The sequence below is a fragment of the Odontomachus brunneus genome, unplaced genomic scaffold (genome assembly GCF_010583005.1).
Source record: "Odontomachus brunneus isolate Ranch 3 - 2012 unplaced genomic scaffold, Obru_v1 Obru_scaffold_354, whole genome shotgun sequence".
Classification (NCBI taxonomy): domain Eukaryota; kingdom Metazoa; phylum Arthropoda; class Insecta; order Hymenoptera; family Formicidae; genus Odontomachus; species Odontomachus brunneus.
Genome location: NW_022639804.1, coordinates 31110 through 36659, shown reverse-complemented (window position 1 = coordinate 36659; position 5550 = coordinate 31110). Strand labels below are relative to the sequence as shown.

At 32.9% G+C, this 5550-nt stretch overlaps 1 pseudogene; it reads left to right on the top strand.

Moving 5' to 3' along the window:
* Positions 1–1593, top strand: part of LOC116853546 — a 10728-nt pseudogene extending 9135 nt beyond the window's left edge.
* The last annotated feature ends 3957 nt before the right edge of the window (positions 1594–5550 follow it).

The following is a 5550-nucleotide window of genomic DNA, read 5'->3' as shown; positions in this document are numbered from 1 at the left end:
ATATATATATATATATATATATATATATATATATATATATATATGTGACTCTGGGAACATTGATGACATCGATCATAAACGACTGGATAATTTCTAAAAAAAAATGGGAACGCAATACAATGTTGAATGTTGCAAAAACTGGAAGAAGCCTGTTGTTTAGATGTTATGCGAGTCTCATATGCGCGATTGTGTTCTATGTCATTTTCAATTTTTTTAAGTTCTATCGAAACATCCATCAGTCTCAACGAAATCTGGTTTATCAGTTTGTTTATCCCTATGACATGCAGAAGACTTCAGTATACGTAATTACCTACTTTTCTCAAATGTTGGCTGGCATATGTGTGTTTACGATCAACTCTACTGTCGACACCTTTGTCTCGCTGCTTGTGCTGCACATTTGCGCGCAGCTGAGTAATCTGCGAATTGCGTTCAACAAATGGATTGAAAACCTAATCGAGAAATCTATATCTTCCATGGGGTTTAAAGACGGCCTAATTCGAATCGTCCTACGACACGAAAATCTTATCAGGTATGTGAAAGAAATAGTAGTGTGATTTAATACTGTAAAGCTTCAAATACGGATTTTTAAGGAACGCTAAGACGATCGATACTGCTACAGCGCGGTTTTACTTGTGCACATCATGGTTGTTACTTTTCAGCTATGCTTTGAAAGTTTTCAAGTTTGTGCAGTAAGTAGATACGTTCTCTCCCCCTTTTGCCTTTACATGTAACTCATAATAATAATATATTGCTAAAAATGCACGCGATAAAATATTATAATATATTGCATCATATCTTAAAAACTGCTCACAGCTATCAAAATAGAAATACGATATTTTCAGATAATAACGGACAAGTATTTGAATGGCTCTCTTATTAAAATGATCTTCCTTGCGCTTTATGCCAATTTGTTGTTGACAAGTTTATATATGTATTGTTACTCAGCTGAGAAACTTATAACAGAGATAAAGAACAAAAGAATTATATAGTATATAATCGATATATAATATATATCGAACTATCACACATATGCGACACATATTTTCAGAGTACCGGCATAGCTTACAGCGTGTACACATATAAGTAGTACGATCTACTATCGAAAGATGCGACAGCTTTAATGTCAATCGTGTATCGATCTATGATTCCATTCAGATTAACAGCTGGGAAATTCAATACTTTTTCGATTGAGATGTTTGAAACGGTAAGATATATGTGAGAAGAATATTTAATTCCCCATTCAAATCTTATATAAACACGCGTATTTCATTATATCAAAAAATAGATAATATTTTCAATTGAATCTGATTATGTTATATGATCTCGCAGTTCATCTTTCAATATTTTACTTATCAATATTATCGATTACTAATTGATATAACTAATTAATATCTAAAATACTTACCGATTACTAATTGATATAACTAATTAATATCTAAAATAAATGAAATATACCATAATACATGGTATGTAAGTCAATTATTATTATTTATCATTATCATATTTTTTAAAAACTTGTTTTTATTTGTGATTATTCAGTTAGTGAAAACGTCATTGGGGTATTTATCAGTGTTGTTGACAATTAGAGGTTAGAGGAAATAATGTTGAAATTAATTTCGTACTATTTCTGCATAGATGATGGACCATCACACATTTAACCTTAAATGAATAAATTTATTTATATCCACTGTATGTAACATAGTTTCTATAGAAGAAATACATACTTTTTCATAGAACTACATAAATTATTTATCTCTAAATATAGGAAAGCTATTTATTGTACCTTTTGACCGTTCCAATCCGATTTATACGATAATATTGGTAGATGTAAAAGGAATTCAAAAACATATCATTAACCGAGATCATTTGAGAATAAAATGGTTAAATATTAAATTCAAGTTTTTCTCCGTGTAGTATAGTTTTTTTTTCATTCTTTATATCACTCAAAAGTTTCGATATCAAATTGTATCTTCTTGAAATATAGAAAGGAAAATTTAAAATAAGTTAATCGTTCAAACGAGTCCGCAGAAGGCAGACGAAGTTCAGGATCGAATTTTGTTGTTCTCGCGAATGATGAATTCCGTTTTTTATTTATTAATTAATTTATTAATAATCATATATTTGTAGCTCTATATTGAACTTTCGGTAACTGCTACCTACCCACTATCCTATCCACACAACACAACGTCTAAAATCGGGACAAAAGATGTTTAAAATCTTCTTGAAAATATCTTTCAGACGTCGGAATATAGGATGTCTCCAAGACATATTTAAGACATCTTTAAGAAGTTTTATGTTCTGAATTAAGACATTGTGTTGTGTGGATCCTTATTCTCTAACATTTATTCAACATAATTGTAACTATATAAGTAAGAAATTGACCAACTACAGTCGATTATTCTTTTAAAAATCGACTGTGGTTGGTCAATTTCTTATGGCTTACGTCTTAAGGCAAGGTTGTGGACAAGGGCTTATAGACTTAAAGACTTTATAAAAGACACCTTAAATTCATCTATTAAAAGATATTTTTAGGGCATTGTATAACTATACATTACCGACTATAATATATATGCTCACGTTGCAATAAAGCTGTTATAGAAGATACCATTACAACCTCTTTATTAATCTTTATGAGCATTGTGTACGGAAAATAATTCAATAAAGGGAAAATCTTACAGAACTTATTAAATACTGAATTTGTATGATTTGTTAGTTTCCAATTAAATTATTGTGTGCTTAATAAAATATCTTTCAGAAAAATAATATTAGATATTATCTTCTTTTTTTCTACATAATTATCTAAGTAATTTTCTTTAAAATTATAATTAGTTTGTGAATTTTTTGGTCATCTGTCTATATCGTTGCTCAAGGTTAGGATTAGGGATCAATGACAATCAGCGTAAGGGCTAAAAAAAAGCTTTTTTATTGATTAAGATTAATTTATAATTTGATTAATATATTGATTAATTTTATTCTTTAAGATGTCCGAAATAAAATATCTTTAAGATGTATTAAGATATCTTAAAGTTATTTATAAGACGTCTTTTAGGTACGTATGTTGTGTGAGAGAGGAAAGTTACCTCTATCATGTTTGTACAATCAATCATAACAAATAATTGCTTGAGAAGTAACTTCAGAAATCTGAGAAATATGCTATCTGGTTTCGATCTCCTCTATCACTGCACACTGCATTTTGTTCCAATAAACCGTTTTCTGTGCATAAATGAGGCACAAGTAAACTCGACGCTGAAAATTAGAAGAGATTGAAACATTACGCAAAGCTTATTAACCTACAAAGATAACGCCGACACGTTTTTTACAAAAATATATCTGTTTTTGTTTTTTTGTTTATTATTACACATTATTACATGTACGACATGTCGTATATACAAGTACTAAAAATTTTTTACGGCACCATTTGAGGAGTGATGTGCACTGAATGGCAAATCTGTCAAGCAATGAAACTTCTCACCTCTCCTTCCCGGTTTACCCCGTCGTCCAGCGGTGGTGCTATTAACTCTGTGCGGAGATCGAACATCAATTTTCGTTGGAAGCACAGGGAACGAAAAGGAACAGACAACTGGTCTTTCAGGTTGGTGGTTGGACGATAGACGGATAAGCTATCTCCATCAAAAATTATTACATTGGGGAAGTGATTCCAAGGTTCTAATCTCCGTTACATACACGTATATGTAGCAAAAAAATCAGAGGTATTCGCGAAAAAGGTTTACAGATTCGTATTCAACGACCCAAAATCTGTAAGAATCATTTACTTTTGTTCCAGTTTCCAACCACAAATTTTTTTGTGGTCTTGTGTTCTCAGTAGACAAGAGAAGCTTGGAATCGGATGGAAGAACCGAAGATGAACGACATCAGTCGGCTAGACGTGCATAATTGGAAGACAAGATTCAGGGATAGAGATCAATGGAGGACAATTTTTATTGAAGCTAAGAACCTTTTTAAGACTGTTATGCCGTAGAAGAAGAAGAAGAAATATTTTTATGATATTAGACATTTTTCAGACGCGTGCTACTGTATGCCACATTAAACTTTTTTATAATTTTGTACTGATACTCTTCGTGCGATAACTTTTATCATCAGCAAACGTCAGGCATTATGTTTAATTTTAATTTTCAATGTAATTATATTAAGTAATTATATTATTAATGATATTATTAATTATATTATTATTATATTATTATATAATTATTATATTATATTATTATTATATAATTATATTATTAATTACTATTTATTCTTATTAATTATATTATTGTCTAAGCACGTATAGATAATATCTTTCAATTCTGATAATTTAGTGAGTCCCCAACTTCATCGTGTTTTAATCGTTTTGCAAACGATTTTACTTCACGCGCGATCGGCGAAATTTAAGGTTCCTGGCCCTTCGCATTGTCTATCTCTTTTGCCCTTCTTCTTCTATGATGGATTCCCCATGGCGCATTGCGTCAAAACACCCGGGGACTGCCAAAAAAATTGGTGTCGACCCCGGGGCTTATTTGTATTATTTGCACCGGATGAGGAGGGGCAACGATGGAGGCGGGCATATATGGACAGCAGGTCTTAAAGGATATCAACATTTGACTTTGAGAGACTGACAGCTGTACCATTTGGTACAGTAACATTGTTTTTCTCTGTAGTCGCCGTGCGCTCGGGATCGCGCCAGAGATGTCGCTTCCGAACGCATCTCTGAGAGTTATCTGGGGAGAGGAGAGTGTCGTGAGCGTGGAGCGTCAGGTAGCTCAGTAGTTTAGAGCAGTCGCCCGGCAAGCGAAAGACCCTGGTTCGAGTCCCGGCCTAGCAGAACCGCACTCTCGATATTTTTCTCTCTCTGGAACGAAAAGATACGCAGATCTCGAATGCATAGCGTCCCGCCGCCACCTAATATGTCCTCCTCCTGCTAAGAAGCGAGAAAATGCATGCTAAAAATTCTTGCAAGATACATTGAAATTAAAATATATATCTATAAAGTTAATACTTGCAATCGATTAAACAAATTTGTAAGATATTCAATGCGTTCCCTTTTTGCTCTAACAATCAATAATTTATTGTAAATTAATCTGAATAGAAATAGGCAAAGAAATAGGTTAAGAAGATGAATTGTATGTTACGTTAATTTACGACATTCGCCGTCGCCGCGACGCGAAGGTATTTATATATATATATACCAGGTGTAGAAGTATGAAACCGGAATTCCCCTATAAATGGTGCCAGCGTTCAGTTTAGTGACCGTAAGACCGCTACTGCCGCGCTATTATATTCTCCTAACAGCTGACGAATATTGTCAACAAACATAACCCCAACTTTCATTCTCTAGTATATTTTTGTATAACCTTAAACATGTCACGTTTCGAGCCTACTAACTATGATTTGCGGACAGCATTGATTTTCTGTTATCATTTAAAGAAAACTGCTGCAGAATCACATCGAATGCTTGTCGAAGCTTACGGTGAATATGCTCTTGGTAAATCTCAGTGTTTCGAGTGGTTTAAAAAATTCAAAAGTGGTGATTTTGACGTGAGGAACGAAGAA